Source organism: Manis pentadactyla, chromosome 6 (assembly GCF_030020395.1).
Source record: "Manis pentadactyla isolate mManPen7 chromosome 6, mManPen7.hap1, whole genome shotgun sequence".
Classification (NCBI taxonomy): Eukaryota; Metazoa; Chordata; class Mammalia; order Pholidota; family Manidae; genus Manis; species Manis pentadactyla.
In genome coordinates this window covers 45,382,142-45,396,757 of record NC_080024.1, presented here as the reverse complement: position 1 = coordinate 45,396,757, position 14,616 = coordinate 45,382,142, and positions in this window count along the sequence as shown.

The following is a 14,616-nucleotide window of genomic DNA, read 5'->3' as shown; positions in this document are numbered from 1 at the left end:
GTATAGTTGATATACAATACTGTATTGTTTTTAAGTGTACAACATAGTGATTCAACAATTATCTTACATTATCAAGCGCTCACCCCAACTAGTGTAGTGACTGTCAACATAGAAAGATGTTACCGAATGTTGACTATACTCTCTATGCTATAATTTCATCCCTGTGACTGACTAATTTATATTATGATTGAGATTTTGTGTCTTTTTATCCTCTTCACCTATTACATCACCTCAAACCACTTCACCGTGGTAACCACGAATCAATTCTCAGTATCTATGAATTTATTGCTGTTTGTTTTGTTTGTTCTGGTTTTTAGATTCCACACATAAGTGAAGTCATATGAAATTTGTCTTTCTCCAAGAGGCAACCTCTTTAGATAGGGCATTGGCTTTTCAGTTTGCACTACCATACTGTACATGCAATACATTTTCATTGTTCATTTTCACTCATATGACCTTAATGGCCCCTCTAGAGATGAATTTTTAACTCCTTCTATAAATAATTTGAATAATAACAACATGCAAAATACCTGGAAATGAAACATTTCATTAGAGAAGCAGTAAGGAGTTTGGCTTTAATCCCAGATCTTCCCCTTACTTACCACCTAACAATTGTCAAATCATTAAAGTGCCACTCTCCTCATAAGTTTCTTCTCTGAAATGAGAGGAGTTTTTATGTCTCTTTTGGTTTTAAGAATTTATAAGTTGTTATTCAGCGCTAAAAAAAAAGAGCTCTGAAGCCATCTAAAGATATCCAGGAACCTAAGTGCATATGGCTAAGTGACAGAAGCCAATCTGAAAAACTACATGTTCTATGATTACAACTGTATGACATTCTGGAAAACATAAAACTACGGAGATAGTATGAAAATCAGTGGTTACCAGGAGTTAGGTGGGAGGGAGAGATGAAAAGGTGGAGCATTTTTAGGCAGTGAAACTATTGTGGATACTCCAATGGTGAACACATATCATTATACTTATTTCAAAACCAATAGGCTGCAACACCAAGGTGAATACTTATGTAAACTATGGACTTTAGGTGATGAGGATGTATCAGTGTAGGTTTGTTGATTGTAATTTCACTTTGGTTCCACTTTGGTTTGTAATATTGATAGTGCAGAATGCTGTGGGGGAGGCAGGGCAGGGAGCATATGGGAAATGTCTGTACTTTCCACTTAATGTTGCTGTGAACCTAAAACTGCTCTGAAAAATAAAGTCTGTTAAAAAAAATACACACACACATATGCATGGTGGTTCCTTCAAAAGCTAAACATAGAATTACCAGGTAGCCCAGTTATTCCCTTTCTAGGCATAGATCCAACAGAACTGAAAACAGGGATTCAAAAGATACCTATACACTAATATTCACAACAGACAAAAGGTAGAGCCAACCCTAGTGCCCACCAACAGATGAATGGATAAACAAAATGTAGTCTATACCTGTGATGAAATATTATTTGGACATAAAATGAAATTAAGTTCTATACATGCTACAACATTAATAAACCTTGAAAATATGCTAAGTGAAATAAACCAGACAAGAAAGAACAAATATTTTAAAAGCCCACTACATGAGCTACCTAGAACAGGTAAATTCATAGAGACAGAGAATAGAATAGAGATTACCTGTGAGAAAGACTGTGGGAAAATCAAAATTGAGAGTTACTGATAAATAGGTATGGGGTTTCTATTTGAGATGATGCAAACTTTGGAAATGGATAGTGGTGATGGCTGCACATTATTGTGAATGTAATTAATCCCAGTAAAACTGTACCCTTCAAAATGATTAAGATCACAAATTTTTAGTCAAATATATTTTCTACAACTTTTAAAGTGCATTAAACACACACACACACACACACACACACACAAAGAATCTTTAAGTCCCCTACCAAAATTCTATTAGGAATAATAAATGAATTCAGGAAAGTTGCAGGACATAAAGCCAGTATTAAAAAATCTGTTGTTTTCTATACACTGTAATAAACTAGCATAAAGAGAAATTAAAACAATCCCATTTACAATTACATCAAAAGTAACAAAATACCTACAGGTAAATTTAACCAAAGAGATGTAAGAATTGTACTCTGGAAATTATAAGACACTGATGAAAGAAATTAAAGACACTAATAAATGGAAAGATGTACCATGTTCATGGATTGGAAGATTCAATATTGTTAAAATGGCCATACTACCCAAAGCAATCTACAGATTCAATGCAATACTTAAGGAAATATACTTTAACAGTGACAAATCAATTTACCAATAGTAAATCAATTAAATTACCAATAGTGTTTTACAAAGACCCCCAAAAAATTATCCTAAAATTTTTATGGAGCCACAAAAGACCCCAAAGAGCCAAAGCAATCTTGAGAAAGAAGAAAACTGGAATATCACAACCCCAGACTTCATACTGTGTTTCAGAGCTATTATCATCAAAACAGTATGATACTGTTACAAAAACAGATCAGTGGAACAGAATAGTGAGCCCAGAGATGAATCCATGTAAATATGGTCAATTCATCTACAACAAAAGAGGCAAGAATATACAATGGAGAGAAAACAGTCTCTTCCATAAATGGTGCTGGGAAAACTGGACACCAAAATGAAAAGAATGAAACTGGGCCACTTTCACACATTATACACAAAATTAAATGCAAAATGAATTAAGGACATAAATGTAAGACTTAAAATTATAAAACTCCTAAAAGAAAATATCAGCAGTAAACTCTTGAACATTAGCCTTAGCAATATTTTCCTGGCTGTGTTTCTGCAGGCAAGGTAAACAAAAGCAAAAATAAACAATTGGAACTACATCAAATTAAAAGGCTATTGTACAGCAAAGGAAATCATCAATACAATGAAAAAGCAATGTACTGAATGGGAGAAGAATTTGCAAATGATATATCCAACAAGGGGTTAATATCCAAAATGTATAAAGTACTAATACAACTCAACACCATAAAAACAAGTAGTGTGATGAAAAAAATGGGCAGAAGACCTCTATAGACATTTTTCCAAAGAAGACATTCAGATGAACAACAAATACGAAAAGATACTCAACACCACTGATCATCAGGGAAATATAAATCAAAACCACAGTGATATATCACCTCACATCAGTCAGAATAGCTAATATCAAAAACATAAGAAATAATAAGTATTGGAGAGGATGTGTAGAGACCTTGTGCACTGTTGGTGGGAATAAAAATATGTGCAGCCACTATGGAAAGCAGTATGGAGGGTCCTCAAAAAATTAAAATAGAAATACTATGTGATCCAGTAATTACACCTCTGGGTATTTACCTGAAGAAAACAAAAACACTAATTTGAAAAGTTATGTGAACCCATATGTTTATTGCAGCATTATTTACAATAGCCAAGATATGGAAGTTACTTAATTGTCCATTGATAGTGAATGAATGAAAAAGATGCAGTATATATATATTACATGATTGGATATTACTCAGTCATATAAAGGAATGAAATTTAGCCATTTGTGACAATATGGATAGACCTACTGGGTATTATGCTAAGTGAAGTCAGAGAGTGAAAGACAAATAGCATTTAATTTCACTTATATGTAGAATCTAAAAACAAATGAACAACAATAAAAAAATTCAGAAACAGACTCATAAATACAGAGAAAAAACTGGTGGTTGCCAGAGGGGAGGGAAAGGGACAGGCAAAATAGTTGTAGGGTAATATTAGGAGGTACCAATTGCCAGTTTAAAAAAATGAATCAATGAGTCCCTAATCAATAAGCTTATAAAATTAGGTGAAGCCTGAATTTAGAGTGATTCTTAATTATTTAACAGATAAATGCTACCTTCATTAGAAAGTACCAGCATATGAAAATGGTATGTGCAAGCTTACCTACTGAGTAATTGTGTGTATATTTATACCCTCTATAAGCAAGGTTAGATTTATTTTATTAAACTCAATTTGCTATGCTAAGAATCTTTTAGTGAGGAAAAATTAAAAGTGAGTCTCTCAGGAAAGAATGTAACAGCTCTCATCTTGGCTGCTATGTATCAAATGTTATTGTTCATGGAAGTAGATTATGGGTTTGCTCAGGGTTCTGTAATCCTGTGTAAAATACATAGGAATCCTCAGGGGGTGAAGGTAATTTAGTGCCTTCAGTGGAAGGGCACACACATAACATAGAAGCCACTCATCTCAGGGAGCTGCAGACAGAAGGGCCACAAGTTCAGAGAATTAAGCCCTCAAAATGTTTTTAAATCCATCTGCCCTTCATATGTTCTAGTCCTGATTTGACACTTCTTGTTTGACTCTGTGCCACTTTACCCTGCCAAACTGTGAAACCACTTGTCTCTTTTCTTGATTCCCATGTGTTTTGTCTCAGTTCTTCTACTTTGGTTAGGTATGATTCCCCAGGAGTATTGTAGAGATCATTCATTGATTTTTTTATTGTTTAACACCCTGCATTTGAACATCCTTTGTATTTGAACATCTTCCACTCTTGTATGATTTAGGGTAGAAGGTAGGTTTCTTTTTCCACCACAGAAACTTAAGGCTCCAAATCTGCCCACTTCCAACTTCAATACACACAGAGGCACTTATCTCTATTACTTGGCATCCGGAATGCTCACATGTGGACTAATGTGGCCAATTAGGTGTCCAGTCTGGAAATTTTAATCTCAGAGGAGAATTACCAAATGTAAGAATAAAGGGGTTATGTCTTCAGTCAGCTTTTACTGTCTACCCAGTGTTCTGTATTGGTGGTATTCACAATAGCATCATCATCATATTTTTCCTGGGATGTGATAGCAGCTCTGTTCCTTGCTGCGCAGTCACCTGGCTTTCTGTCAATTTTTGTACCAAGTTGTTCAGCTTTCCACATAGTCTCTGATCTATTAGATATCTTTCACCACACTTCTGCTTTTAAAATTTACTCAAAATTTCTTTCTGTTACTTGCAACCAAAGACTTTGATATCAAAGACTCCTAAGACTTCTTTGCAGATTAGTAAAGTTTGGCCTGACTTCTAAACACTTCATGCATTTGAACTTCTCTTAGCCCTGATAAGGTCAATTCAAACTCTTCTTCTCATGCATCCCCTAATAAACTAGCTGTGTTAGAAGTTATGTCTGGAGCCCTAGCAGGTGATGGAAGAAAATGCAAGAAAAACCAGCTTTTACTGCATAGCAGACAACCACAACATCTCAGAGGCGTACAGCACAAGTATTTGTTTCTCATGCATCTGTGAGTTTAGGATTTAGCTGATCTAGGCTGTCTGGCATTGCTTCAAACTGTATATCCAACTGGCTTTTAAAATCCTTTGAGTTGGGATCTAGTCTGCTTCACATTTATTCATTCTAGACCCAGGTTGTTGCATGTTCAAGGGAAGTTGTTCTTATTATAGCACTGACAGAGGCACAAGAAGGCAAGTAGAAACACATAATCCCTCTTAAGGCCTGGGGTATTATTCTGCATTTTATTCCTTCTAATCATGTTCCACTCTAAAAGCAAACTCCCATGGCAAAACCCAAAGTGAAGGAGCTGGGAAGGACATGCTGTCAGTAGCAAAAGGTGCTATGAAATTAACTGTCAAAGGAGATAGATATAGGGAATAGGGAAGAATTAGGACCAATAATTCAATCTACTGTAACTATCCAAGGTACATATCAATTTAAAGGTCCAAGTATTTAACCAAACAAAACAGAACAGACAACTAATAATTGATAACCCAGGATTAAGTCATAAGTAAGATGTATTCTAAAACAGCAAGCCTAAATATCAATATAAGATTGGAACAAAATTATTGTGGGACTGTTGTTGTAGTCAGAGCCAGTAACAATTAAAAAAACAAGCAATAAGGAGCTTGTTCTTGGGTAAATGGATGAGTTTAGAGCATGACAGATAAATAAGGGCCCTTGAATTGGTTGTGAAGGCTAAGGAAAAACTTTCGTCAGTATGTAAGTCAAAATAAACACCATTTTCTGTTCAGTGAGTTAATGGGGCCAGTATTTACACATATTCAAAAAAGTAATATATTATTACCTTAATAACCAGCTACATTCAGATAAAGTTTAAAGTGAATTTTATGTTATTTTACTATTTGTTATAAAATAGTATTGAGCATAATTGAATCTTGGAGGAGAAAACAAACCAAACAGTGCACTTTAAATTCTGAAGTGCAGAAGGCACATGGGCTGTAATGCAACATGGCCAGCACACTACAAATGAATGATTTGTGTTTAATGTCTGTACCAGGATTCTGAAAGCTAAAATTCAGTGAAGAATTTTATGAAATAGATGAACCTATTTTGTTCCTTTGTAGATGCATTTGTTGGGATTAATTCTGAGAATGTACTAGAATGTTTCAAGTATATTTTATCAAAATCATTTAAAACACTCAAGTGTTCATAGTATCAGTGAAGATAATTTTACCCTTTCTCAGACTGAGAAGACTGAAGAAATCATTCTTCATTTCACTTCTAATAGTTATTTAAATAATGTGTGGTGAGGTGAAGGTTCACATAATAAGAAGCATCAAGATAAGAAATGATACTTCGAAAACTGTCGGAGGCGGAGCCAACATGGCGGCGTGAGTAGGACAGTGGGAATCTCCTCCCAAAAACATATATACTTTTGAAAATACAACAAACACAACTAGCCCTAAAAGAGAGACCAGAAGACGCAGGACAGTGGCCAGACTGCAGCTACACCAGCGAGAACCCAGCGCCTCGCGAAGGGGGTAAGATACAAGCCCCGGCCCTGCGGGACGCGAGCGCCCCTCCCCCCAGCTCCCGGCGGGAGAACAATAGGCAGAGCGGGAGGGAGACGGAGCCCAGGACTGCCGAACACCCAGCCCCAGCCATCCGGGCCAGAGCGCAGACACAGTATATGCCCAGGGGGCCCTGGATACTGGGAGAACAGGGGGTAGACCTCAGAGCGGGTGCTGAAGCTGATGCCCCTGTGACAAAGAAAAGCGGGGGCTTTTTTGAAAGTCTTAAAGGGACAGGGACTTAACAGCTTGACGGAAACAACCCAGGTCACAGTACAGCAGCTGGAAATTACAGGGAAAACCGGGTGCACTAACCCCCTGGGCAACAGCTCTGAGACCCCTCACGGAGGCAAACAGTCAAGCAGCCCCCCCATCCATCACCCCACCGGGCGCTGCGAAAGCAGAGAAGCAGCCTGAGACAAATTCCGCCCACAGAAAGGGAAATTTCTCCCTTCCGGCCAGGCAAGACACAAAGACCCACTCTACACGCAATTACCCAACACAAGCCACTAGGGGTCGCAGTTGCCCCAGTAAAGAAAGGCCAGTAGTAAGTGAAAATTTTGGCCCTCCCAGCTGACAGTCAATAGCACCTGTCAACATGAAAAGGCAAAAAAATATGATTCAGACAAGATTAACCCAGACAGCTTCGGCATCTGCTACATCTTCCAATGAGAAGGAATCTGGGGAGATAGATTTAGCCAGTCTACCTGAAAAAGAATTCAAAACAAAAGTCATAACCATGCTGATGGACTTGCAGAGAAATATGCAAGAACTAAGGAAGGAGAATTCAGAAATAAAACAAGCTCTGGAAGGACTTCAAAACAGAATGGACGAGATGCAAGAGACCATTAATGGACTAGAAAACAGAGAACAGGAACGCAGAGAAGCTGATGCAGAGAGAGATAAAAGGATCTCCAGGAATGAAAGAATTTTAAGAGAGCTGAGTGATCAATATAAAAGAAATAATTTAAGAATCATAGGCATTCCAGAAGAAGTAGAGAGAGAAAAGGGGATAGAAAATGTCTTTGAAGAAATAATTGCTGAAAATTTCCCCAAACTAGGGGAAGAAATGGCCTCTCAGACCACAGAGGTACACAGAACTCCCATGACAAGGGATCCAAGGAGGGCAACACCAAGACACATAATAATTAAAATGGCAAAGATCAAAGACAAGGACAAAGTATTACAAGCAGCCAGAGAGAAAAAAAAGGTTACCTACAAAGGAAAACCCATCAGGCTATCATCAGACTTCTCAACAGAAACCCTACAGGCCAGAAGAGAATGGCATGATATACTTAATGCAATGAAACAGAAGGGCCTCGAACCAAGACTACTGTATCCAGCACGAATATCATTTAAATATGAAGGAGGGATTAAACAATTCCCAGACAAGCAAAAGTTGAGGGAATTTGCCTCCCACAAACCACCTCTACAGGGCATCCTACAGGGACTGCTCTAGATGGGAGCACTCCTAAAAAGAGCACACAACAAAACACCCAACATATGAAGAAGGGAGGAGGAGGAAAAAGAAGGGAGAGAAATAAAGAATCATCAGATTGTGTTTATAATAGCTCAACAAGCGAGTTAAGTTAGACAGTAAGACAGTAAAGAAGCTAACCCTAAACCTTTGGTAACCACAAACTTAAAGCCTGCAATGGCAATAAATTCATACCTTTCAATAATCACCCTAAATGTAAATGGACTGAATGCACCAATCAAAAGACACAGAGTAATAGAATGGATAAAAAAGCAAGATCCATCCATATGCTGCTTACAAGAGACTCACCTCAAACCCAAAGATGCGCACAGACTTAAAGTCAAGGGATGGAAAAAGATATTTCAAGCAAACAACAGAGAGAAGAAAGCAGGTGTTGCAATTCTGGTATCAGACAAAACAGACTTCAAAATAAAGAAAGTAAAAAAAGACAAAGAAGGACATTACATAATGATAAAGGGCTCAGTCCATCAAGAGGATATAACCATTATAAATATATATGCACCCAATACAGGAGCACCAACATACCTGAAACAAATATTAACAGAACTAAAGGAGGAAATAGAATGCAATGCATTCATTCTAGGAGACTTCAACACACCACTCACTCCAAAGGACAGATCCACCAGACAGAAAATAAGTAAGGACACAGAGGCACTGAACAACACACTAGAACAGATGGACCTAATAGACATCTACAGAACTCTACATCCAAAAGCAACAGGATACACGTTCTTCTCAAGTGCACATGGAACATTCTCCAGAATAGACCACATACTAGGACACAAAAAGAGCCTCAGTAAATTCCAAAAGATTGAAATCCTACCAACCAACTTTTCAGACCACAAAGGCATTAAACTAGAAATAAACTGTTCAAAGAAAGCAAAAAGGCTCACAAACACATGGAGGCTAAACAACACGCTCCTAAATAATCAATGGATCAATGACCAAATCAAAATGGAGATCCAGCAATATATGGAAACAAATGACAACAACAACACTAAGCCCCAACTTCTGTGGGACGCAGCAAAAGCAGTCTTAAGAGGAAAGTATATAGCACTCCAAGCATATTTAAAAAAGGAAGAGCAATCCCAAATGAACGGTCTAATGTCACAACTATCAAAATTGGAAAAAGAAGAACAAATGAGGCCTAAGGTCAGCAGAAGGAGGGACATAATAAAGATCAGAGAAGAAATAAATAAAATTGAGAAGAATAAAACAATAGCAAAAATCAATGAAACCAAGAGCTGGTTCTTCGAGAAAATAAACAAAATAGATAAGCCTCTAGGCAGACTTATTAAGAGGAAAAGAGAGTCAACACAAATCAACAGTATCAGAAATGAGAAAGGAAAAATCACAGCAGATCCCGCAGAAATACAAAGAATTATTAGAGACTACTATGAAAACCTATATGCTAACAAGCTGGGAAACCTAGGAGAAATGGACAACTTCCTAGAAAAATACAACCTTCCAAGACTGACCCAAAAAGAAACAGAAAATCTAAACAGACCAATTACCAGCAACGAAATTGAAGCGGTAATCAAAAAACTACCAAAGAACAAAACCCCCGGGCCAGATGGATTTACCTCGGAATTTTATCAGACATACAGGGAAGACATAATACCCATTCTCCTTAAAGTTTTCCAAGAAATAGAAGAGGAGGGGATACTCCCAAACTCATTCTATGAAGCTAACATCACCCTAATACCAAAACCAGGCAAAGACACCACCAAAAAAGAAAACTATAGACCAATATCCCTGATGAACGTAGACGCAAAAATACTCAACAAAATTTTAGCAAACCGAATTCAAAAATACATCAAAACCATCGTACACCATGACCAAGTGGGATTCATCCCAGGGATGCAAGGATGGCACAACATTCGAAAGTCCATCAATATCATCCACCACATCAACAAAAAGAAAGACAAAAACCACATGATCATCTCCATAGATGCTGAAAAAGCATTTGACAAAGTTCAACATCCATTCATGATAAAAACTCTCAGCAAAATGGGAATAGAGGGCAAGTACCTCAACATAATAAAGGCCATCTATGAAAAACCCACAGCCAACATTATATTGAATAGCGAGAAGCTGAAAGCATTTCCGCTGAGATCGGGAACTAGACAGGGATGCCCACTCTCCCCACTGTTATTTAACATTGTACTAGAGGTCCTAGCCACGGCAATCAGACAAAACAAAAAAATACAAGGAATCCAGATTGGCAAAGAAGAAGTCAAACTGTCACTATTTGCAGATGACATGATACTGTACATAAAAAACCCTAAAGACTCCACCCCAGAACTACTAGAACTGATATCGGAATACAGCAAAGTTGCAGGATACAAAATCAACACACAGAAATCTGTGGCTTTCCTATATACCAACAATGAACCAACAGAAAGAGAAATCAGGAAAACAACTCCATTCACAATTGCATCAAAAAAAATAAAATACCTAGGAATAAACCTAACCAAAGAAGTGAAAGACTTATATTCTGAAAACTACAAGTCACTCTTAAAAGAAATTAAAGGGGACACTAACAGATGGAAACGCATCCCATGCTCATGGCTAGGAAGAATTAATATCGTCAAAATGGCCATCCTGCCCAAAGCAATATACAGATTTGATGCAATCCCTATGAAACTACCAGCAACATTCTTCAATGAACTGGATCAAATAATTCAAAAATTCATATGGAACCACCAAAGACCCCGAATAGCCAAAGCAATCCTGAGAAAGAAGAATAAAGTAGGGGGGATCTCACTCCCCAACTTCAAGCTCTATTATAAAGCCATAGTAATCAAGACAATTTGGTACTGGCACAAGAACAGAGCCACAGACCAATGGAACAGACTAGAGAATCCAGACATTAACTCAGACATATATGGTCAATTAATATTTGATAAAGGAGCCATGGACATACAATGGCGAAATGACAGTCTCTTCAACAGATGGTGCTGGCAAAACTGGACAGCTACATGTAGGAGAATGAAACTGGACCATCGTCTAACCCCATATACAAAAGTAAACTCAAAATGGATCAAAGACCTGAATGTAAGTCATGAAACCATTAAACTCTTGGAAGAAAACATAGGCACAAACCTCTTAGACATAAACATGAGTGACCTCTTCTTGAACATATCTCCCCGGGCAAGGAAAACAACAGCAAAAATGAACAAGTGGGACTATATTAAGCTGAAAAGCTTCTGTACAGCAAAAGACACCATCAATAGAACAAAAAGAAACCCTACAGTATGGGAGAATATCTTTGAAAATGACACATCCGATAAAGGCTTGACGTCCAGAATATATAAAGAGCTCACACGCCTCAACAAACAAAAAACAAATAACCCAATTAAAAAATGGGCAAAGGAACTGAACAGACGGTTCTCCAAAAAAGAAATACAGATGGCCAACAGACACATGAAAAGATGCTCCACATCGCTAATTATCAGAGAAATGCAAATTAAAACTACAATGAGGTATCACCTCACACCAGTAAGGATGGCTGCCATCCAAAAGACAAACAACAACAAATGTTGGCGAGGCTGTGGAGAAAGGGGAACCCTCCTACACTGCTGGTGGGAATGTAAACTTGTTCAACCATTGTGGAAAGCAGTATGGAGGTACATCAAAATGCTCAAAACAGACCTACCATTTGACCCAGGAATTGCACTCCTAGGAATTTACCCTAAGAATGCAGCAATCAAGTATGAGAAAGATCAGTGCACCCCTATGTTTATCGCAGCACTATTTACAATAGCCAAGAATTGGAAGCAACCTAAATGTCCATCGATAGATGAATGGATAAAGAAGATGTGGTACATATACACAATGGAATACTACTCAGCCATAAGAAAAGGGCAAATCCAACCATTTGCAGCAACATGGATGGAGCTGGAGGATATTTTGCTCAGTGAAACAAGCCAAGCAGAGAAAGAGAAATACCAAATGATTTCACTCATCTGTGGAATATAAGAACAAAGGAAAAACTGAAGGAACAAAACAGCAGCAGAATCACAGAACTCAAGAATGGACTAACAGGTACCAAAGGGAAAGGGACTGGGGAGGATGGGTGGGTAGGGAGGGATAAGGGGGGGAGAAGTAGGGGGGTATTAAGATTAGCATCCATAGCGGGGTGGGAGAAAGGGGAGGGCTGTACAACACAGAGAAGACAAGTAGTGATTCTACAACAGGTTGCTACGCTGATGGACAGTGACTGTAAAGGAGTATATAGGGGGGACCTGGTATAGGGGAGAGCCTAGTAAACAAAGTATTCGTAAGTATTCGTCATGTAAGTGTAGATTAATGATTAAAAAAAAAAAAAATGCAGTTCCTATGTGGTGACCTCTAATGAGTTCTACACAATAATATAAAGGACATATAAAAGTGTAGGCAAAGGGTCTGTTTGTGTTTATACAGAGGATCAAAGCCTAATTTGGCTACCCCGAAAATGAACTAAGAAACGATATGAAAGCGAACTTCCAACATCAGCACTCTCGGGAAGACTCATGCCAGAAGATGATCATCAAAAAACCCCAACAAAGATCCACGCACTGCTACAGCTGTAGATGCACTCATCCCACCAGCTCCTGGACTTGCCATGGGAATGAAGGAGATATCTAAGCTGGCCTGTGCATACAGTAAAACAACAAATTTGACTGGATCTATACTGTTGGAACTCAACCAAGAATTAGGAGAAGTGCAAATTGTAGCGCTCCAAAATCTTACAACTACAGACTATTTACTGTTAAAAGAACATATGGGATGTGAACAGTGCCCAGGAATGGGTTGTTTTAATTTGTCTGATTTTTCTCAAACTATTCAAATTCAGTTAGATAATAACCATCATATCATTGATAAGTTTTCACAAATGCCTAGGGTGCCTAACTGGTTTTCTTGGTTTCACTGGAGATGGCTGGTAATTACAGGTATGCTTTGGTTATGTAACTATACTCCTATTATGTTAATGTGTGTGCGCAATTTAAGTAGTAGCTTAAAATATATACATGCTGAAGTTACTCTACAAGAAGATATGTCAAAGAAATAATCAATCTTCCCATGTTTTCTCCCGCCTGCTACTTCTATAGCTTTTCTTCTTCCTTCCTAATTACAACGAATTCTTAAATAGAATTCGTGCCTCATATCAAATTTACCGAGTATCATAACTCCTCCAAGTGGTAAAGATACCTCAAGACAAATGCTGGGCATAGAAGCCACAGGGCATAAATATGCAAAGAAATAAAAAGCTAACCATTTCAAACAATAAGGCTTCTCTCTCACTTACCAACTTAACATTTCCCTGTGTGGCCCCGGAAGATGACTGGTTAGCCAGAGACGGGTAAGATTCCTCAAGGGAGGAACAACCTAAGACAGGCACAGTCGCTGGGGGGTCATCAGGTGAGAAATTGGGGATCAACAGAGGTGAGGCTTAGAACCTCACCCCCCCTGTTCTGAGAGAAATCTTCTGCATATGTGGATGTTTTATTGCCCTTGTCTAGCTTGGATTAACACATAGTCTACAGGCACACACCTGATCATCTACATTTGCTCTCTTACAACACTAAACTATGTTTTCTACCTTTATGTTGTATCTACCTACCACTTCAGCATCTTATTAAAAATAATAAAGAGAGAAATGTGGTATCCACATATAAATCAAGTATAAAAATCAAATGTGTATTCATATTTGAACTGACTGTTTATAGTTCATAATGCATGAGCAAAACCAAAAGTTTCTGTGATGACTGCCCTTGTACTGTTCACCATGTAACTTATTCACTATGTAAGAATTTGTTCTCCATGTAAGAACTTGTTCGTTATGCTTCAGAAGATTGGAGACTGACGAAAATTAGGCTTGGGGTGGATTAATGATTGTGCATTGAGCATTGACTCCCCTATACAGAATTTTATTGTTGTTAACAACCATTTGATCAATAAAAATGAGAGATGCCCTAACAACAACAACCAAGAAAAAGTACACACTTCCAATTGTAAAATAAATAAGCAACCGGGATGTAATGTATAGCATAAGGAATATAGTCAAAATATTGTAACAACTTGGTATGGTGATAGCTGGTACTTAGAATTATCATGTATATAAATGTTGAATCACTGTGTTGTACACCTGAAACTAATGTAATGTAATACTGTGTGTCAACTACCCTTCAATAAAAAATAATTATCTAAAAAAAAAAAAAAAAAAAAAAAAAAAAGAAATGATACTTCTTTTATCTCTGTCATCATCTGCCTCTGGCAAGCAGCCATATCTCTGTTCTAGAAAGAAGGGGAAAGGAGAAAGAGCAAAAGTTAAAGAGGCTAATCCAGTCAAACAAGTTCTCTTAAAAAACAAAAAACAAAAAGAC